Below are 24072 nucleotides of genomic sequence, written 5' to 3'. Positions count from 1 at the left end.
ATCATGTAACATACAGAAAATGCTATTCAAAACATAATTCATATAAAAAAAATCATAATTCCATTATCCAAAAACATACAAAACAATACTCTTTAAAACAAAATTCATACAAACAAAAAACAATAACTATTCATACACATTTAATACTAATGTCATACAATAATGATCCACAACGTTATAATTAATTCTTTATTGATTAGTTACTAAACACACTGTAAAATTAATTTCATTTTTTCTATTTTTTCATAAAACATGTATTAATCGAATCTTCAATTTTAATAAAACTAAAACGTCTATATTGTTCCGTGCTATTGCAAATATAGTATATACCAAAATGCAGTGTGAAACAAAAAACGCAATAATCTGTATATTGAATAAAATTACCAAAAACAAACTATAATAAATACCAACCTGACGGATTCCACCTTCCACCATGTTTAATTAATATCGATACAATGTTGTCCATCAAAAAAAATCACATTTTTTAACAGCAAAATATCTTCAATCACTAAAAAAATGAAAATGCAATCTGTAAACAAGAGAGAGAAACACGATAGCTGGAAAAAAATAACAGATTTTAATGTGATTTCGTTTTAATAGAGCGTTATAAGGAATCAAATTACAATTTAACTTGATTTCAACTAAATTGAGCTTTTTAAGGTAACTAATTAATCTGAATTTTTTTAAAAAAATTCCTTAATAGGCGCTAATCAATTATTATATTTATTAAATGTAATTATTTTAAATAATGAAACATGATATTTTCCATTTAAAAACTGATCCGATATTTTCTTTTTTTCTTTTTCTTTTTAAAAATAAATGTTTTAAATAATTTAAAATCAACCTTTAATTTATAATAATATGCTATAACTTGATATATTAAATGTTATATATTGAAAGACAACATCTAATGCTATAACTTGAGAATATTAATATAAAAAATGTTATATACCTAATTTTCACATAATAATAACCAATAACATTTTTTCGATTCGATTTATGGATCGATTCGATTTATGCACACCCCTACTTACATAGCCGGACATCACAAATAGAAATTTCCTATTAGGACCCCGATGATAATGAAATGGTTTTAATTGGTCACAAGTTCATAGTTTTCATACTCTATATGATAGATTCTTTTTTATCTATATCGATATGATATTAGTATATTACATATGTATTTGGTATCATTTCATACGATCAATCATTTTATACGATCAAAACATTTTGTGATTGAGTGTCACGATTTTAAATTTTCTTTTGAGATTTTAGAGCAAGTAGTTGGGCGGATGTATATCTCATTATCCTTTAAAATTTAAAAGATTGCATTTCTCATATTATAATAAGTTAATATCATAACAAAAAATGTAATAAGTATAAAATAATAAATTATCATTTTCTATTAATATGTTAATTACGAAAGATAAAAATTCTAATTTCATAACTGTTAATTAAATTTTGATCAATTGTATGAGTACTTGTAGTGTTTCAAATAAGAATGTATGAATAGCTTTGGCTTAATTATGATTAAGGAAGTTACTCTGGCAACAAAATTATTTCTCTTTCAACACAACTTTTAAATTTAATATCTAATATTAAGATGACTAATTCTTATAAATGAAATGTTTTACTAATAAGAAGCATAAAACAAAATGATGTTTCTATTCGTATTTTTTTACCGATGGCTCATGGCCTGAAAAAAAAAATTGGAATTCATATTTCTTCCTTAAAAAAATATTAATTAACAATACTAATTTTCTCTAAAAGAATATATTGTAATATGAAAATTGATAATTTATAAGCCATCTGCAACCAACATGATCAATGATAATAGTAAAGTCATGCTTTCGTCTAACACATAATATATTAAGCAAATTTTAATTTAGGCCTTTTATTGTTGTGTCCTTATTGTTATTTTTGTTTATACTTTTTTTATTTAATATAAAGATGCAGGTGAAGTTTTTCTTAAATTTTGAATTTACAATTATTTTTTTGGAAAAATTATCAAACTAGTCACAATTCCTAACTTAATTAGTAAAAATATCTACACTTTAAAATAATTAATGAAAATGTCAAAATGTCAATATTTTAGAAAATAATTTGTATTCAAATTTTATTTCTCAATACAGTTCAACTTTGAATCAAATTCTACCTCTATTATCCATTTACACTTCTTCCTGCTTTAGTACCATTAAATTTATTTTTCATGTTTCACTTTTCAATTTTTTTTCTCTTTCATCAACTTTTTAGTTTTTACCATCTCCATCATTCACTTTTTTTTTTCTTTCATTAAAATTTCATCATTATTCTCTTCATGTTGAAGAAGAACTAATTATTCAAGTTTGTAACAATTTGTTCAAATCTATCAATTAATCAAGAAATTTCTCAATTGATAAAGTTATTTTTGAACTCATCATTTATTTTCATCAAATATTTATGTATTTCAGATTTTTAGTATTTAAAATAATTTTTATCGATCTTTTTTTATGATTTGTTTTTATTAGCATTTAGGTATTGAGTTGTTTCACAAAAGTATTTGAAGGTATTTTGAATGTTTTGTGGTTTGTGGTCAAATTTATGTTTACAAAGTGATAATCTAAATACAAACCTGTATTATTTAAAATTGTGAATGAATACGAAATCAAAAATAAACTAGTTGGTATAAACATATAATGAGCAAAATAATATACAAAATTGTTTGACTGATGCAATTAGGATGAATACACATGTAATGAATACATAAATAAACTGTATTTTGGCTATTTATAGTTGAGAATGAATACGAAATCAAAATATAAATACAAAACTTTATGATATAGTTGAGAATAAATACGAAATCAAATCTATATACAAATTTATGGTATACATTAGGACGAATACGAAATCGAATCTGAATACAAACTATTTGGTATACAAAGTGATATTTAAAATAAGCAAAATAAAGTACATATGTAAGATGGATGAATACCTATATTATGAATACATGAGTATTGTATTCTGAATACTGGAAAATTTCTTAAAAGGAGGTACATAACTTTAACATGATAGCCAAATAACTTCATAAAATTTCGGACATTTTAAAGATAAATTATAATTCATAACATCAAAATATGCCTTAGTAGAATAATCTGCTTCAAAAAAATTAAGAAAATTGAATATTGCATTTTTAGAACAATGGTGATAAGCGTGTTTTTTAGAACATCGTGAAAGAAGAAGAAAGAGATGGAAGTTCGTGTATTTTGATAAATTGTCAATTAGTTATTTGTTTTTGAATTTTTGTAACTGATAAGACTTTTAAGCAATTGTTTCTTTTTAATATTTTTCTCTCCCCTTAATTTCTCATTTCTGTTTTTAACAATTGTTTCTTTTTTGATATTTTTACTAAATATCAAAAGTACTGACAATGAGTAATATTAAATGTCAAAATATTGACATTTTAAAATTTTTACCTTTTTTTTATGTCTCAAATAGTTTTTTAGAGAAAAATAGAAGGTGATCTTTAGTTTGTGGAAACAATAATCTTGACTATTTTTTTTAAAATATATTCGAAATAGATTAAAGTGTCTATTAATAATGTATTTAATGAAGCGCGATGAAATTTACTAGTTACTATATATTTTTAAAAAGTTGATACAATATTTGATTAATTTGTATATATCTAGCTTTATATTTGTTAATACTCTGATAAAGATAAAAAGTTATACATTTATATGTCTGTTATAAAACAATATAATGTGGATGTCCACAACACCAAGAAGTCACTTCATAACCTCCTCCATTATGAAGATAAACATAACCTCCATAACCTCCAACTTTATAACCATTACTCTTGTAACCTTTCACTTTCATAGCCTCCCCATTATATTCATGTTAATGTCATGTTTATGACTAACATTTTGTATGCCTCTATGTTACACTATAAATAGAGGCATAAGACTTCATATTGTATACGCTTGAAGATTTGATGAATATTTTGAAGAATATGAAATGCTCTCATCTTTTGTCACCCTATTTCTATTGCTATATCTTTTATATTCCTTATCTTATTTTGCTTTAGTTTTAGGGATAATGTACAAGTACCCCCTGAACCTATACCCGGAATCTCAGAGACACACTTATACTATACTAAGGTCCTATTACCCCCCCAAGAACTTATTTTATTAATAATTTTCTACCCCTTTTTGGCCTATGCGGCACTATCTTGTGGGCCCAACGCTGATTGACTTTCTTTTTCAAGCTAGTGTCACGTAGGTCGAGAAGGAGTAGAAAATTACTTATAAGATAAGTTCAGGGGGGTAATAGGACCTTAGTATAGTATAAGTGTGTCTCTGAGATTTTGGGCATAGGTTGACGAGGATACTTGTGCATTTTCCCTTAGTTTTACAGCATGTTATCAGAGCACGAGTTGCTCATTCTTCGTCAATAATCAATGGTAGGTATTTCTTGACTTTTTTATGAATTATCCTAGTAATTCTTCATGCAAGGTATACTTCATATTTTATATATTATTTGTACTAACAAAGTTTGTCTTGTGGTTATTTAATAATGGTTATAAGTAAATTATGATTTTCTTCACAACAATATTGTGAAGTACAATGTTTTAATTTATTTTACATGGGATTTATGATTCTTACATGTTGTTCTAACTAATAGTTTTGTTCATTTTTATTCAATTTAAGTCAAATTTAGATTATATTTATGATATTTAATATTTATTTATTTTTGGTAATGTATTTGGTTTATAAGATATTGTTTGAGGGTAAGACGGTGAATTCATGTAACGACCTGTTTAGTCGATTCGAGCAGTAAGAGTATTTTGATAAAAACTGACTGGGTCGACGGACCACGCGACGGACCGTCATGGTCACGACGGCCCGTGATGGATTCCGTCGTCCCATACTTGTGAATTTTCTTCTGCTACTTTTCTCATTACCCTCGACGACAAGTAGGACGAACCGTCATAGGCACGACGGACCGTCGAGGGGCTTCGTTCCAAAACACTTAAACTCTGAAAATCTGGGTACTGAGATCGACTCTCTGAACTTCGCGACGGAACTGCAGGACGGACCGTCGTAGGTACGACGGACCGTCACAAACCCTTTACAGAATTTGTCTCTCTGAACTTTGTGACGGACCTGCAGGACGGACCGTCATAGACACGACGGACCGTCACAGGTTGCGTAACCTAACTGGGTCGGATTTCTATTAAAAGTTTTAATGGGGTGTTTTGGACTATTCATGACAAACTTTATGAAATTAGTGGGGTAAGTTTAATAATTTATTTACTTGGAGGGTTAAAGGAGATAACCTTGAAATAAATAATGGGTTACTTTTATCATAATGAATTATATGATAATTAGGGTAAAAGAAAAAGAATCTGGAGAAGTAAAAGAAAAAGACAGAGAGGGGAGAACGAGCGAGAGAGAGAGAACGAAGAGGAAAGCAAAAGGCATTGGGGAGATAGCTTGCTTGATCACGATTCTTCGGTGGAGGTAGGTTATGGTTTATGTCTATGTGATAGATAAACTCTAAATAGCGATTGATATGTATTGGGTGGTATTGTAAAGTCTTCTATATACTTGATTGTGTGTTTGTATGTTGTGATCGTATAATTGTGGTGGTTAGAATGATGAGACTGTTGAATCTTCAATCTTAAATCCTCTCTATTAAGATGACGCTTGACATAAAGAAAGCTTGATGAACTGAAATAATGAGATAAATGGATCGGAGTGTCACGTTCCGACACGGTAGTAATAATGGATCGGAGTGTCACGTTCCGACACGTAGCATTAGGGGATCGGAGTGTCACGTTCCGACACGATAAGAATAAAGAGAAGTAATCTTGAATTATGTTAATATACTCAATTTCGAAGAACCTATTTCCCAAATGAGTATGGTGTGGAGGCTTGAGTCCTCATAGATGTGCTTGGTGTTGTTGCCAATGGTTTTTGTACTTGTTGATTGTCACCTGTTAAGTATTGTGGTTGATTTTATATTATTATTCAATATATATTGCTTTCTATTTTGAGTTGGCCGATGATACCTACTCAGTACGTGTTCCTTGTACTGACCCCTACTTTTATTTCCTTCTTGTTGTTTTGTGGAGTGCAGCAAGTGCACCATTGACTTCGACTCGTCCGCAACTCTAGCCAGTCTTCAGCACATCAGATTTCAGGGTGAGCTATTATTCCTAGCTCGGACTGGATTCTCTTCTTCACGTCTTGATGTCTTTGAAGTTCGGACATGGACCATCTTTCTACTTATTTTAGTTCTTAAATACTCTTAGACTTAGTAATTTGAGGATAGATGTTCTTGATGTGATGACTTCCAGATTTTGGGAATAATAAGTGTTGAACTTTAGAAGTTATTTAATTGATTACGTTAATAAGTTTTGGATCTTTCGCATTATTTTTACTATTCATAATTGATATACTGGTAAATGTTGGGGTTTAGATTTGTTGGTTCGCTCACCTAGTAGGATAAGTGTGGGTGCCACTCGCGGCTCGTTTTGGGTCGTGAAAAACTTGGTATCAGAGCTTTAGGTTCGTTGGTCTCATCACACAAGAACGAGTCTAGTAGAGTCTTGAGGAACGGTAGGGGGACGCCCTTACTTTTCTTTGAGAGGCTATAGGACTTTAGGAAAACTCCATTCTTTCTTTCTTTCGTGCTATTACTTGGGTCCAATTGGTATCTAGGTGATACAAATTGGTATCTGACATCCTCACTCTATCTCGCAGATGGTTAGAACTAGAGCAACGACTGTGTCAACACCAGCACCGGCAGGACAGGGTGCGTCTGAGCCAACCATTGGGACCGTAGCTCGAGGAGGAGCAGTGGCAAGAGGCCGTGGTAGAGGTCGCAGGAGGACGCCCTCTAGAGGTAGAGGACAAACACCTGGTCCAGCTAGTAATAGGGCAGTGACTCCTCCACCGACTGATGAGGTAGTGAGAGAGGGTGAAGAAGGGGAAAATGAGCAGGTTCAAGATGAGGAATTACCACCCCAGCCTACCCCAGAGATGATTAACCAGGTTCTTACCTATCTTAGCGGGTTATCTGATCAGGGCCAGACACCTCCAGTGTTTTCTGCACCAGCACCTCAGGTTCAGGGAGTACAACATGCAGCCGCTGTGGCTCCCCGCATGGATGCCTCATTGGAAGTAGGCACGTTTCCTCAATTGACTACAGGGTCCATAATGACAAGTGATCAGCATGAACTTTTCACTAAATTCTTAAAGTTAAAACCTCCAGTATTCAAGGGTGCTGAATCTGAAGATGCCTATGATTTTCTGGTTGATTGTCATGAGCTGCTACATAAGATGGACATAATAGAACGATTCGGTGTGGAGTTTGTGACCTATCAGTTTCAGGGGGATGCCAAAAGGTGGTGGCGGTCGTATGTTGAGTGTCAACCAGCACAGGCACCACCTATGACTTGGGCATCATTCTCTAGCTTATTTATGGAGAAGTATATACCCCGGACTTTGAGGGATAGGAGGAGAGATGAATTCCTTAGCCTAGAGCAAGGAAGGATGTCTGTTGCTGCTTATGAGGCTAAATTTCGTGCACTATCTAGGTATGCCACTCAGCTTTGTTTCAGTCCACAAGAGCGGATTCGCCGTTTTGTGAAGGGATTGAGGTCAGATTTGCGGATCCCAGCCTTACAGGTAGCTGCTGCAGCAAAATCCTTTCAGGAAGTGGTTGATTTTGTGATAGAAGTGGAGGGGGTGAAGCCAGACGACTTCACCATGGCGTCGACATCTAAGAAGTTCCGTAAGGGAGGTGAGTTTAGCGGTTCTTACTCCAGAGGGCAGAGTTCAGGAGGTTACCAAAACCGCCCTATTCAGTCTTCCCTGCAGGCTTTAGCTGGGGGTCCATCGCAGCCCAGTCAGCCTTTTTCTGAGTTTGGAGGTTATCCCCAGACTTCGTCACTTTCACAAAGACCTATGCTTGACTCCAGGAATTGTTATGGATGTGGAGAGACTGGACATATTAGGAAGTATTGTCCAAAACAGAGTTACAGACCCCCAATGGTTAGAGGTAGAGGTGGTCATGGGAGAGGCCGCCATTCTGGAGGACGTGGTGGCCAAGGTAATGGTGGTCACCCAATCAATCGGGGTGGCGGGCAAGCTGGAACTGCTGCGGCGCAACATGATAGGGGCAATGGACAGACAGGTGATAGGGCCCATTGTTATGCTTTCCCCGGGAGGTCTGAAGCAGAGACATCTGATGCTGTTATCACAGGTAATCTTTTGGTCTGTGATTGCATGGCTTCTGTATTATTTGATCCTGGATCCACATTTTCATATGTATCTTCCTCATTTGCTACTGGTCTTGATTTACATTGCGATTTGCTTGACATGCCTATTAGTGTCTCTACTCCTGTGGGTGAGTCTGTGATAGTTGAGAAGGTGTATAGGTCTTGCCTTGTGACTTTTGTAGGGAGCAATACCTATGTAGATTTGATTATCCTAGAAATGGTTGATTTTGATGTAATTCTGGGTATGACTTGGCTTTCCCCAAATTTTGCAATCTTAGATTGTAATGCTAAAACTGTGACATTGGCCAAGCCTGGGACAGATCCGCTAGTGTGGGAGGGTGACTACATTTCCACCCCAGTCCGTATTATCTCTTTTCTTCGCGCTAAGAGGATGGTTAGTAAAGGTTGTTTAGCCTTCTTGGCACATCTCAGGGATGATACTTCCAAAGTACCTTCGATTGAGTCTGTTTCGATAGTCTGTGAGTTTCTGGATGTGTTTCCTGCAGACCTTCCTGGTATGCCACCGGATAGGGATATTGATTTTTGTATTGATCTGGAGCCGGGTACTCGCCCCATTTCCATCCCCCCTTATAGAATGGCTCCAACTGAGTTAAGGGAGTTAAAGGCCCAACTTCAGGAGTTGTTAGGTAAAGGTTTTATTAGACCAAGTGCATCCCCTTGGGGTGCTCCTGTTTTATTTGTGAAAAAGAAGGATGGAAGCCTTCGGATGTGCATAGACTACAGGCAGCTGAATAAGGTAACTATTAAGAACAAGTATCCTATTCCTCGCATTGATGATTTGTTCGATCAGTTACAAGGTGCTTGTGTCTTCTCTAAAATTGATCTGAGATCCGGTTATCATCAATTGAAAATACGGGCAGCAGATGTGCCAAAGACTGCTTTTCGAACCAGGTATGGGCATTACGAATTTTTAGTAATGTCTTTTGGGCTTACGAATGCCCCTGCTGCTTTCATGAGTCTGATGAACGGGATTTTTAAGCCATATCTGGATCTCTTTGTCATTGTATTCATTGATGATATACTGATATACTCAAAGAGCAGGAAAGAACATGAGGAGCATTTGAGAATTGTATTGGAAATGTTGAGGGAGAAAAGGTTTTATGCCAAATTCTCCAAGTGTGAGTTTTGGCTAGATTCAGTGTCCTTCTTGGGGCACGTGGTTTCTAAGGATGGAGTGATGGTGGATCCTTCTAAGATTGAAGCAGTGAAGAGTTGGGTAAGACCTACTAATGTTACAGAGGTAAGAAGCTTTGTTGGTTTAGCTAGCTACTACCGTCGATTTGTCAAGGGATTTTCTTCTATTGCTTCGCAGCTAACAAATTTGACTAAGCAGAATGTTCCCTTTGTATGGTCGGATGAATGTGAAGAAAGTTTTCAGAAACTCAAGACCTTGTTGACTACTGCACCAATTCTTACCTTGCCAGTGGAAGGTAAGAATTTCATTGTTTATTGTGATGCATCTTATTCTGGTTTGGGTGCAGTGCTAATGCAGGAAAGAAATGTAATTGCTTATGCTTCGAGGCAATTAAAAGTGCATGAACGTAACTATCCGACCCATGATTTGGAGTTGGCTGCAGTAGTATTTGCATTAAAGCAATGGAGACATTACCTATATGGGGTCAAGTGTGAAGTCTATACAGATCATCGTAGCTTACAGTATGTCTTTACTCAGAAAGATTTGAATTTGAGGCAGAGAAGGTGGATGGAACTATTGAAGGACTATGATATTACTATTTTGTATAACCCAGGAAAAGCTAATGTTGTGGCAGATGCTTTAAGTAGAAAAGCAGGGAGCATGGGTAGTTTAGCCCACTTACAGGTTTCTAGACGCCCATTGGCTAGAGAGGTTCAGACTTTGGCTAATGACCTTATGAGGCTGGAAGTACTAGAGAAAGGAGGACTTTTGGCCTGTGTGGAGGCAAGATCCTCTTTTCTTGACAAGATTAAGGGAAAGCAGTTTGCTGATGAGAAGCTGAGCCGAATTCGAGATATGGTATTACGAGGGGAGGCTAAAGAGGCAATAATTGATGAGGAAGGCGTTTTGAGGATTAAGGGAAGGGTATGTGTGCCCCGTGTTGATGATTTGATTCACACTATTCTTACAGAGGCTCATAGTTCAAGGTACTCTATACATCCTGGTGCAACCAAAATGTATCGCGACCTAAAGCAACATTTTTGGTGGAGTAGAATGAAGCGCGACATTGTTGATTTTGTTGCCCAATGCCCAAATTGTCAGCAGGTGAAGTATGAACACCAGAGGCCTGGAGGAACACTTCAGAGAATGCCCATTCCTGAATGGAAGTGGGAAAGGATTGCAATGGATTTCGTGGTTGGTCTTCCCAAGACATTGGGTAAGTTTGATTCTATTTGGGTAATTGTTGACAGGTTAACTAAGTCTGCTCACTTCATTCCGGTCAAGATGACTTACAATGCAGAGAAGTTAGCCAAACTCTATATCTCGGAAATTGTTCGATTGCATGGAGTTCCACTCTCCATCATATCAGATAGAGGTACGCAGTTTACTTCTAAGTTTTGGAGAACATTACATGTTGAATTAGGTACTAGGCTGGATCTTAGTACTGCATTTCACCCTCAGACCGATGGTCAGTCTGAGCGAACGATTCAGGTGTTAGAGGATATGCTTCGTGCATGTATGATAGAATTTGGTGGTCATTGGGATAAATTCTTACCCTTAGCAGAGTTTTCATACAACAATAGCTATCACTCAAGTATTGATATGGCTCCATTTGAGGCACTGTATGGGAGGAGATGTAGGTCTCCCATTGGTTGGTTTGATGCATTTGAGGTAAGACCTTGGGGTACCGATCTTTTGAGGGAATCGTTAGATAAGGAAAAATTCATTCAGGATAAGCTTCTAGCAGCTCAGAGCAGGCAGAAGGAATATGCAGATCGAAAGGTTAGGGACTTGAATTTTATGGAGGGTGAACAAGTCTTGCTGAAGGTTTCACCCATGAAAGGGGTGATGCGGTTTGGTAAGCGAGGTAAACTTAGTCCGAGGTATATTGGGCCATTTGAAGTTTTGAAGCGCGTGGGGGAGGTGGCTTATGAATTGGCATTGCCTCCAGGACTCTCAGGAGTGCACCCGGTATTTCATGTGTCTATGCTGAAAAAGTACCATGGTGATGGAAACTACATTATTCGTTGGGATTCAGTTCTTCTTGATGAGAATCTGTCTTATGAGGAGGAGCCTGTTGCTATTCTAGATAGGGAGGTCCGCAAGTTGAGATCAAAGGAGATTGCATCTATCAAGGTTCAGTGGAAGAATCGGCCAGTCGAAGAGTCTACTTGGGAGAATGAGGCGGATATGCAAGAAAGATATCCCCACCTTTTTACAGATTCAGGTACTCTTTCTCGCCCTTGCTTTTCTTCCTGTGATCGTTCGGGGACGAACGATGGGTAAATTGGTATCTATTGTAACGACCTGTTTAGTCGATTCGAGCAGTAAGATTATTTTGATAAAAACTGACTGGGTCGACGGACCACGCGACGGACCGTCATGGTCACGACGGCCCGTGATGGATTCCGTCGTCCCATACTTGTGAATTTTCTTCTGCTATTTTTCTCATTACCCTCGACGACAAGTAGGACGAACCGTCATAGGCACGACGGACCGTCGAGGGGCTTCGTTCCAAAACACTTAAACTCTGAAAATCTGGGTACTGAGATCGACTCTCTGAACTTCGCGACGGAACTGCAGGACGGACCGTCGTAGGTACGACGGACCGTCACAAACCCTTTACTGAATTTAACTCTCTGAACTTTGTGACGGACCTGCAGGACGGACTGTCATAGACACGACGGACCGTCACAGGTTGCGTAACCCCAACTGGGTCGGATTTCTGCTAAAGGTTTTAAAGGGGTGTTTTGGACTATTCATGACAAACTTTATGAAATTAGTGGGGTAAGTTTAATAATTTATTTACTTGGGGGGTTAAAGGAGATAACCTTGAAATAAATAATGGGTTACTTTTATCATAATGAATTATATGATAATTAGGGTAAAAGAAAAAGAATCTGGAGAAGAAAAATAAAAAGAAGCAGAGAGGGAGAACGAGCGAGAGAGGGAGAACGAAGAGGAAAGCAAAAGGCATTGGGGAGATAGCTTGCTTGATCACGATTCTTCGGTGGAGGTAGGTTATGGTTTATGCTATGTGATAGTAAACTCTTAATAGCGATTGATATGTATTGGGTGGTATTGTAAAGTCTTCTATATACTTGATTGTGTGTTTGTATGTTGTGATCGTATAATTGTGGTGGTTAGAATGATGAGACTGTTGAATCTTTAATCTTAAATCCTCTCTATTAAGATGATGCTTGACATAAAGAAAGCTTGATGAACTGAAATAATGAGATAGATGGATCGGAGTGTCACGTTCCGACACGTAGGAATAATGGATCGGAGTGTCACGTTCCGACACGTAGGAATAATGGATCGGAGTGTCACGTTCCGACACGTAGGAATAATGGATCGGAGTGTCACGTTCCGACACGTAGGAATAATGGATCGGAGTGTCACGTTCCGACACGTAGGAATAATGGATCGGAGTGTCACGTTCCGACACGTAGGAATAATGGATCGGAGTGTCACGTTCCGACACGTAGGAATAATGGATCGGAGTGTCACGTTCCGACACGTAGGAATAATGGATCGGAGTGTCACGTTCCGACACGTAGGAATAATGGATCGGAGTGTCACGTTCCGACACGTAGGAATAATGGATCGGAGTGTCACGTTCCGACACGTAGGAATAATGGATCGGAGTGTCACGTTCCGACACGTAGGAATAATGGATCGGAGTGTCACGTTCCGACCCGTAGGAATAATGGATCGGAGTGTCACGTTCCGACACGTAGCATTAGGGGATCGGAGTGTCACGTTCCGACACGATAAGAATAAAGAGAAGTAATCTTGAATTATGTTAATATACTAAATTTCGAAGAACCTATTTCCCAAATGAGTATGGTGTGGAGGCTTGAGTCCTCATAGATGTGCTTGAGGTTGTTGCCAATGGTTCTTGTACTTGTTGATTGTCACCTGTTGAGTATTGTGGTTGGTTTTACATTATTATTCCATATATATTGCTTTCTATTTTGAGTTGGCCGATGATACCTACTCAGTACTTGTTCCTTGTACTGACCCCTACTTTTATGTTCTTCTTGTTGTTTTGTGGAGTGCAGCAAGTGCACCGTTGACTTCGACTCGTCCGCAACTCTAGCCAGTCTTCAGCACGTCAGATTTCAGGGTGAGCTATTGTTCCTAGCTCGGACTGGATTCTTTCATTCACGTCTTGATGTCTTGAAGTTCGGACATGGACCATCGTTTACTTATTTTAGTTTCTTAAATACTCTTAGACTTAGTAATTTGAGGATAGATGTTCTTGATGTGATGACTTCCAGATTTTGGGGTTTAGATTTGTTGGTTCGCTCACATAGGAGGATAAGTGTGGGTGCCACTCGCGGCTCGTTTTGGGTCGTGACAATTCAAGTTTCACTGCACCAAATGGGTAAGACATCGAGTAAAGTCTCGATGCACCATGATATTAAGAAGTTGGGTTCAAGTCCCATTGATTTATGACCAAAGGTGTCTTTATATAGGTAAGACATTGGGTTTAAGTCCTAATGCACTATAATGATGATATGATGATGACTAACATAAAATTTTATACTTTTGACTGAAAGTCATGGAATTTACCCAATTAATTTGCTCAATTCTCTTATGTGAATGTGGTAGCAGTGTATTAATTTGTCTGAAAAATGACAGGTGGTTGAATGTATGAAGATGGATATGGTAAAATGTTAATGATCATCATTGTGGTAATTAAAAGGAACAACATTATGGGTTCTTAAGATGTTCCTTCAAATCTGTCAAAGTGGTATGAGAAGTTGGGCACATTGTTGTAGGTGCAACCCAATTTTAAAAGTTTTTTTTAAATCCTCCATCAAAATAAAGAAATACAAAGTGGTAGTACATTTGGTACATTTGACCTCTTAAAGTGAAGTTGAGGTGAGTCACGTAATGCCAAAACATGGCAATGAGTTTCTAATAAAAACTTATGGAACATGTACAAATGATTATGGTCCATTTCTTGAAGAAAATGTGACTTGTGTTTGTATAGATAAGAATATGTTCATGTATTGTTGGATGAATGTCACATCTCACCTCTATGGGAGGTTTGAGAGATTGAAAGAAAATATTTTGACATAAATGGTCATTTTGGTCATATATATACTTTGAGTACTACACCAAATATTATGGTATTTTTTATAATGACCTATTGGAGGACAAAAGAAAGAAATAAATCTTTTCTGTAAAGGTTGTGGCCATGATCAAAATAAATGTTGTTGTGTGGCAACACAAATTTGTCATTAGTTATCAAAAAATAAGTCTTGAATGTAATAATTTTAACCATGACAATAATAATAATTTTCTCATTGAAGGAGATCTTTACCATAAGGATGGAGTTGTGAAAATTGTGGTAGTACACGAAATTAATTGATAGGTCCAAATGGGCTAATTTGTTACTAATTGAAGGAATAAAATTGATCATAATATTGGGTTGTAGTAAGTCTCAAAAGAAACCTTTTAAGTTTCGGTAGAATTCAAAAAAAAATATATTGAGACTAGAAATCATGGAAAGATTTAATATCTTCAAATTACTACAATCAAAGTGGATAATAAATATTTACGTATAAGATTATCCATTTTTTTCGTTGTTTGTGGTATACAAATATGGGCATGGTGATGGAATCACATGCAAAAGTAAACTAGAAGCTTACTTGAATAAATATCAGTTGGCATAATCGGTTGGCCATTCTGATTCAAATGTGATGCAAAAGAAATTGAGAATTCACATGGCTATATATTGGAGAAATAAAAGATTCTTCAAGAATTCTCTTTTGTAGTTTGTTCTCGTGATAAAATGATTATTGTACCAGCTAAGGTTGGGATTGTATCCCCTAAAAATTATTTGGAACATATAAAAAGGGGAATATGAGCCCGTTCACCTGCCATGTGCCGTTTACTATTATGATTTAATAGATGAATCTATCGTATGATCGCATGTGCATTTGTATCAACTTACAAATTGATTTTTGCAAAGTTATTTGCTCGAATTATTAAATAAAGAGCACAGTTCCAAACTATAAAGTCATGTTGATAATGTTGGTTGGTTTAACAAATATTGTTTGCCTCCAATTATAGCTAGACCATTGATTATGAAAACAAATCTCTCAAATAAAATTTGATATGAGATGAGTATATTTAACATGTATGCATCAAGCCAACAAGGTTCTCCCATCACAATCGGTTCATGGTCAGGAACCAAATAATTTCCATCTAAAAATGTGATGTGGGCATATATGATTTTATCACTCCACAACGCATAAAGATGGATCCCCAAATGAGGTTGGGGGTAAATGTTAGATATCATAACATTAGGGAGAGATATATTTAGCAGCTGAGATTATGTGTGGGATGAATTATCTTGATCCTTATTAAAAAAAGTGAACTTGAAGTTCAAGAGATAATTCATATGCAAAATGTAGCAAATAGTTTGTCAAATGCATTTGCTGACTCAATATATTGATTACGCTGCAAATGCTTGAATGAATAGTCCTTGGAGGACAAAGTCTATGGTACGCCAGAAGTGTGATAGACCAATCGATTTCGAACGTAACATTCCTTGATCAAGGAGAGGAGCAATTATCAAAATGGTCCTGATAATGAGCAAGTGCTTTGAAAGAGAACTATGACATAACACTTCATAAAACCTTGGCAAAGGTTCAGGTACCTAAAAAAGATGAAAAATAAAAATATCTCGATAAGTTATGTCGTATTGGAATCGATATCAAAATGATCGTCGACAGTGTATTTGATATGAAGTAGCATCCAATGCTATAAATGGTTACGTGAATCTTAAATTTGAACTTGTCATATATTGTGGACAGATAAATAATTAGCCAAATAAAATGCACTATTCATGTATATTTTATTACACTTAGAAAAGTTATATTTTTGAACTTATAGTTCATAAATCATAATATATGTCAGTGGGGTACAAATGAATCATTGAGCGAAAGTATAACTGTAAGATATAATGTACGGTTTGTGCCTCGGGGCATAAAGAGTTTTTGCAAAAATCCTGACATTATTAAATGAACATATATTCTCTAGTAGTGGATGCAATAAGACTTCTTTCACTCTGGCAATAGATGAAATACTTGAATATATATAATGATTGATTATTACGTCTAACTAGACAATGAAGGTTATATGAAGATCTTTGAAGAATTTAAAAGGTCTTAAAGCAATTCCAATAAGTAAGCAATGGTTTTGAGTTTGCTTAACACAAAGAAAGAATCTTTTCAACCTTATGAAAATGATTCAAAATGTCATGTATTAGTGCAATTGGTGCACTTACAAATTGTTGGTTGTGCAAATGCTAGAAGATGTGTGATTTTCTTTGAGAAGAAAAGACGAACTTCAATAAAATTTATCAATCTCTCATGAGTCAGAATTGATTTGATTATGTAGATGCATAATATTTATTTGATCTACACAAAGCTCGATCGCAAATGAGCTATTTGTTTACATATGGAGGCACAACAATATTTTGACATTGAACAAACATCGGTAACCACTTCTCAAATCATGCAGAAATAACATTGATCTATGAAGTAAGTTAGGGTGTGTTTGGTTGGAATCATGATCTATCATATGCAGAAAATATATCATTTTTCAGCCACCATGTATGACAATAATATATAGCTCAATTGAAGGGAGGATACAATCAAAAGAGATCGGACAAAGTATATTTCAACAAAAGTCTTATTACCATATGATCTTCAAAAAAATGGTGAGATAGACGTTCAAGATCCATTCAAATGGTAATCTTGTAAACTTATTCACAAAAGATTGCCAATAACAATATTTGAGAAGTTGTGCTACATGATTGAAATGCATTGTTCTTGATATATCAAGTAAAGATTTTATCAGGAGGACAAAAAAATACACGTTGTACTATTTTTCTTAATTATGGTTTTATGCAGAATGGGTTTTCCTGGTAAGGTTTTTAATGAGGCAACATTCAAAGTGTATTAAAAAAATATGTGTACTCTTCCTTCACTAGGAGTTTTTCCCATGGGTTTTTTTCCTAGTAAAGTTTTAACGAGGCATATTATTTATGGATATCCAAGGGGGAGTGTTATAAAACAACATAATGTGGATGTCCACTACACCAAGAAGTTACTACATAATCTCCTCCATTATGAAAAACATAACCTCCAACTTTATAACTGTTACTCTTGTAACCTCTTACTTTCATAACCTCCCCATTATATTCATGTTATGACTAACATTTTGTATGCCTCTATGTTACACTATAAATAGAGGCATAAGACTTCATATTGTATACACTTGAAGATTTGATGAATACTTTGAAGAATATGAAATGTTAGCTCTCATCTTTTGTCTCCCTATTTCTATTGCTTTATCTTTTATATTCATTGTCTTATTTTGCTTTAGTTTTACAACAACAGAAAAAAATGAGTAATTTTTACATTTAACATTCAAATTTTAATACAACATCATTATACGTAGATTAAGACGGTTTGATTCTAATACACATCTTAATATTCATATGTGATTTAATATTCAAACATCTTAATTTTGAGGAAAACAATAATTGGGGCTTACAACAATGAAGGCCCTCATTTATAATTACTTCATATAATTAACAAGATATATATATATATATATATATATATATATATATATATATGTGTGTGTATATACCTCAAGATCTGTTGTCACGTTTACAAGATACTAGGTTGCATAGAGAGTGAAATTTAACAAACAATACAAGTCTTAATCTTTATTTCTCAAATAGAACAATATTTCAGGGAAAAGGGGAACGAGAATCTGTCGGAATAACAAGCAACTACTTCCCAAATCCTTCAATGAGGCTCAAAAGTGATAAAAAGAAATCATGCAAAAGCAATCATCACAAAAAGATAAATTTTTGAAACTTTTCAAAAAATACAGATTATATCATTACAAAAAAATAAAAATCTCTTTGAAAAACAAAACTAAAAAAGTTTGAAAAAAGACAAAATATTATTTCTCATATATTAATTTTTTAATTCGTAATCTCATTTTTTCAAAGTGATTTAGATCCGAATTTGATGTCGAACTAATTAATAATAGAGTTCATACAAGTAATCCTAAGCTTGCTAAATGAGTTGGGCCGACCCTTAATCGATTTTAAATCAGATTCACTGGCCCATGTAGAAGGGTCGACTTGGGTTGGGGGTTGTTTCAGACCTATTATGCATGGTTAAAATTTCTCAACTAATGACCTAGAATCGATTATGTCACGTTAATAATTTAATAGGGTACCCATATTTACCCGGTGCAATGTTGATGTAAGTTACAATTTTATTTAAGATATTATGTAATTTTTAGTTTATTTCAAAAATATATCTGTTTTATAATAATCAACTCATACTCACAAAATATAGCCTAGCCCTACACAGGCTAGTTAAAACCCTTCTGAACTTGGATTAGTTGGAACTAGTCCCACAACTTGATAACCAACCCAAACCTCGAATTAGCCTGGTTGAATTATTTTTAATAGAATTGGGTCAGTCCCTCAATAGATATAGTTAGTCCCATTTAAGTTGCATATTCTTGTATTTCTAAGTTTAAAGTTGTAGTAGGTTCATTTTAAAGTATGTTTGACATTGCTGCTAAAATCTGTTTTCTTCTAGAAACACCTTTTTTAATATAAAAATAGCTTTTTAGAAAAAATGCTTATGAAAAAAAACACAATTTATATTTGGCTAATTGATTTGAAAAATTAATTTTGATAAGCAGACTATGTTTGACTAATCTTTTTTAAAAAATGCTTTTAAATGTCAAATTAAAAAAAATATCAAGTATCAATATGCTTTTAATATGAAGATTATTTTATAGATATAATTTATTTAAATATTTGTTTTAAAATTTTAATCAGACTTTCATTTTTATTGAATTAAAATATATCTATTCAATTTTTCGTCAATATTATATATATTAACAACAACAAGGGATGAACAATGCGCAATTTTATTGTAGGGACGAACACAACATAATTTTTTATTTTTTCCTCTTCTCTTTCTTCTTCCTTCATTTCCTCTAGTACAGTTGTAGGTGCAGCCTAACGATGTTTGCTCAAATTTATTTTTTCGAGTTTCTTCTTGCTGGTCTCTTCAATTCTTTGAGATTCACTAATTAAAAGCGAAACGAAAAAGGGCCTAAAATACCCTTCAACTATGCGAATTGGTACAAAATACCCTTATTCTACCTTTTGGGCCTAAAATGCCTTGATGTCAACCTTTTGACTCTATTTTGCCCTTATCTTTAACAACCCAAATACATTAATGATGTGTCACTATTTTATTGATCACTCTAATAATAAATTTAACTAATTAAACAATCCATATACCCACCCAAATAAGGCCCACCCGTTTTAAACAACCGAACTTTCATCCCAACTCTGATTTTCTCTGCAAAAAAAATTAGAAAAAAATATTAGCTTCAGGAGAAAATGGACGTACTGACGAAAAATAGAAAAAACTGAGGAAGAACAAAAAAAAATGCAAAGATGAAGAAAATGACAATGAAAAAAGTAGAAGAGAGACAGAATACAAAATCGGGATAGCGTGAATCATCAATGTTATGAACAAAATGAAAGTGGAAATCAAGAATCAGGAGGAGATGAAGATGGAGAAAACGATGAAAATCAAGAAGAGAATGATGACAACGAAGAAGAGGAGGAACTACAAAAATGACCTCTGTTCTCCTTGTTCATTTCATCTTCCTTATCGCATTACTCCTGATTTCTCCTACAATATCAAATAATTGCTCGTCTTCTCCGGTGCCGATCTACAGTATTACTCACTTCGCCGACTGCACCAATCTCCTTTCTCCGAAATCGTCTCTTCACTGGACTTACAATTCAACACTTTCAATTGCTTTCGTTGCGCCTTTGCCTTCTTCTGATGGCTGGATTTCATGGGCAACTAACCCAATTTAGCAGTCCATGATCGGCACTCAATGCCTTATCGCATTCAAAGCTACAAACTGATCCATGATTGTTAATACTTTACAATCTTACTTTGTATAAATTGATTATACAAACTGATAAACTTTCGTTTAAAGTTTTGAATTCTAAAGTAGAGTACTCTAATGGCGTCATGCAAATATTGATCATTATGGTACTACCGTCAAATATGACCACGGTGAATCAGGTGCGGCAAGTTGGACCAGGGTGAAAACGGTACACGAATGGCGCATAAGTTTGATCCTGATAATTTGAAATCTACACGCATATTAAATTTGACTACTTCTTCCGGCGGCGATGGAAAAAATGACACAACTCCTGTTCCCGCTGGTGGTGATGGACAAAGTGATAATAAAACAGATGGATCTTCAAGAATTTGGATAGTAATACTAGTTTTTACGTCTTCATTATGTTTCTTGGAGTTCTGTTTTTTAACTTAAGGATCAAATTAATAATGTTCCAATTTGAAATGATTCAATAAATTAGTTGTTATTAATAAAAAAGAGAAGGAAGAAGAAGACGACTACGCAGAAGAAGAAGACGACTAAGAAGAAGAAGAAGAAGACAACGGAAAAGAAGAAGATGAAAATAGGGTTAAAAGATTTGGGCTGTTTAAAACGGGTGGGGCTTATTTGAGTGGGTATATGATTTTTTAAATTAGTTAAATTAATTATTAGGGTAGCCAATAAAATAGTGACACGTCATTAATGAATATGGGCTGTTAAAGATGAGGGCAAAATAGAGTCAAAAGGTTGATGTTAAGGGCATTTTAGGCCCGAAAGGTAGACGAAGGCTAATTTTATACCAAATTCGCATAGTTGAAAGGTATTTTTGACCCTTTTTCGAAAGTGAAAATTTTTACAATGAATGAAGTATACCAACTCATACTTGTACGAGGGTATTTTTTTTATTAATTTTAATGTGATATATGAGACCTACAATGTCAATTCAACTTTTTCTCAACCGTTTTTTTCTCTTTCCTCACTTTTCTCTTTCATTATTGTTTCATTTTATATCTTTTTGGTAGTATCTACTTTGAAACCAATTTTATTTCTACTCATTTTTCACCTTGCTTATCATAGAAATAAAATTTTCATTTTTCTTATATATTTATCAAATAAAAATATATATTATTTTAAATAGGCAAAAGGGTCTGATATACCCCTCAATTTTGTCATTTATAGCTGATATACCCCTACTTGTAAGCAAATGACTCACATATACCCTTTTTCTCTAACGGAAATGAGAAAAAACTTATTTTTTAATCTAATTTATATTATTTTTTCTAAAATATATTATCCCATATGAGTAAATTTATTCCTTGTCAAACATATTTTTTTTTTATTTTTTTTGTTTCAATGACTAATTTAGAATTATTATTTTAATAATCAAATTTAGTTATGTTTCACTAATATTCTTGTAAAACTTATTGTAGATGACCAAATTTTTTTCTTCGAATATAAAAATCAAATTACAATATAGACAAAAATAAATAGTTTAGATTTTTTTCTTTAAACTAAGGAATGAAAGAAAAAAATAAAATAAGAAACCCAAATAATTATAATAAAAGAAGTCAAAAAATAATTTATGTATGAAAAAATTAAAATATACCTTGAACTTTGAAAGAAGAATCATAATATACCCCTAAATAATTTTTTTTAAAAAATTAAAATTAAAAAATATAAATTTTAAACTAATTTTTTAGATTCCGTTAAATGAAGGGTATATGTGAGCTCATTTTGTAACGGTAGGGGTATATGTGAACCGTTGTATAATGGTAAAAGCATATATGAGCCACTTTCATAACGAGGGGTATATCAGCTCCAAATGACAAAGTTGAGGGGTATATCAGACCCTTTTTCCTTTTAAATATTATTTATCACTAAATAAATACATAAAATATTAATATTCAAACTTAATATTTTAAAACATAAATAATAAGACTAATTTAATAAAATAAGCCTCTAATAAAAGGCTAAAACTAGAAGTTGAAAGATATACGAGACATAAAGATAATTTATTTTAAAATACGATAAATGAAAAAAAAAAGGATTTTCATAGAAAATTTTCAAAATAATAATAATAATAATAATCGTACAAACATATTTTCTAGCCAATAATATATAATTTAGTAATATGTGTTCCACTATTTAATTTATATATAAATTTACTTGCATTTTATTAGAGGTTTATTTTATCAAATTAGTCTTATTAGTTAGGTATTAAATAGATAAGTTTGAATATTAATAATATGTGTTCCACTATTTAATTTATATATAAATTTACTTGCATTTTATTAGAGGTTTATTTGATTAAATTAGTCTTATTAGTTAGGTTTTAAAACATTAAGTTTGAATATCAATATCTTATGCATTTATTTAGTGATAAAATAATATTAAAAAATAATATATATTTTTTATTGATAAAATATATCAGAGAAAATATTTTTTTTACGGTAAGCAAAAATAAAATTGAGGTAGTAATAAAATTGATTTTAAAATAGATACTAGTAAGAAGATAAAAAATGAAACAAAACATGAAAGAGATGTAGCGTGTACCCCAAATGCACATTTATTTAATATTTTATTAATATATTTAATGAAATGTAGCGTGGAATCCATATTTTCTTTTTAACTTTTCAATCAAAACTTGTATTCTCTCTTCTTTGATATTTTTAACAAATTTAAAGGACAAATTGGGCTCACAAATTCATGTATTAAAATGTGAGTGAATCCTCGTATAGCTATTGTTAGTTGTACCTCACTCAAAATAAAAAAATTTCATTAAAAATAGTCGCAATTGAGAATGTCACTTCACTGAATTTAATTTTACGATTACCTTTTAAGTTGAGTTGAGTTTAAACATTTGCTTCTTGTACTTTTCATGTGGTTATTTTGCTTGTGATTAATTGGATTCCTTTGAGCTTATTGCATCATCTCTTACTCCTTCACTTCACTACTTCAGCTTTAGGAGTATGGTTAAGAGTTAAGAGTAAAAGTGCAAAATTAAGTAGAAATAGATGGAAACTAAGGGGTCGTTTGGTAGGGAGTATTGGGGAAAATAGTTCAAGTTTTAAGTGTGGTATTATTTAATATTATGTTTGGTAGGAATTTTGGATCAATCTATGGATTAGTTATACATTCTACATGGTATTAAAGAGTGTATAACTAATACCTTCAATTTGGTGGTATTAGTTTAATACCATGAGACTAATTTAAGTAAAGACAAAAATACCCCCTCAAATCCTTGTAATCATTTTGTTTGTTTTCTTGATTTTATATTTTATACTAGGAAATTTGGCCGCGCTTCGCGCGGTCTTTGAAATAAATGTTAAAGAATTACTTTTTTAATTAATTATATATTCTCAGTATGCCCAAACATAATATTATCACTATACTTTTTTAATTATATATTAATTATGAAGATCATTTGAGATGACAATTGAAATGAAGCTTAACAAATTTAACATCTATAATCTATTACAATGGTGTACCTTTTTTTCTTGAGTATCTAAAAGTTATATTGTGAAGTAACTGAAAATGCTAATGAAATACTGTAACGACCTGTTTAGTCGTTTTGAGCAGCAGATTTTATTTCTGGAAAAACTGTGTGAGTCGACGGAACCCACGACGGACCGTCATGGGCACGACGGGCCGTCGAGGGGGTCTC

The 24072-nt window shown here is 33.8% G+C and overlaps 1 pseudogene; it reads left to right on the top strand.

The window, feature by feature from the left end:
- Nucleotides 1–20127: 20127 nt before the first annotated feature.
- On the top strand, nt 20128–20884 carry LOC107001460 (annotated as a pseudogene).
- Nucleotides 20885–24072: the final 3188 nt, after the last annotated feature.

The sequence above is a fragment of the Solanum pennellii genome, chromosome 10 (assembly GCF_001406875.1).
Source record: "Solanum pennellii chromosome 10, SPENNV200".
Lineage (NCBI taxonomy): Eukaryota > Viridiplantae > Streptophyta > Magnoliopsida > Solanales > Solanaceae > Solanum > Solanum pennellii.
Note: the sequence above shows the minus strand (reverse complement) of the source record. Positions and strands in the feature narration are given on the sequence as shown.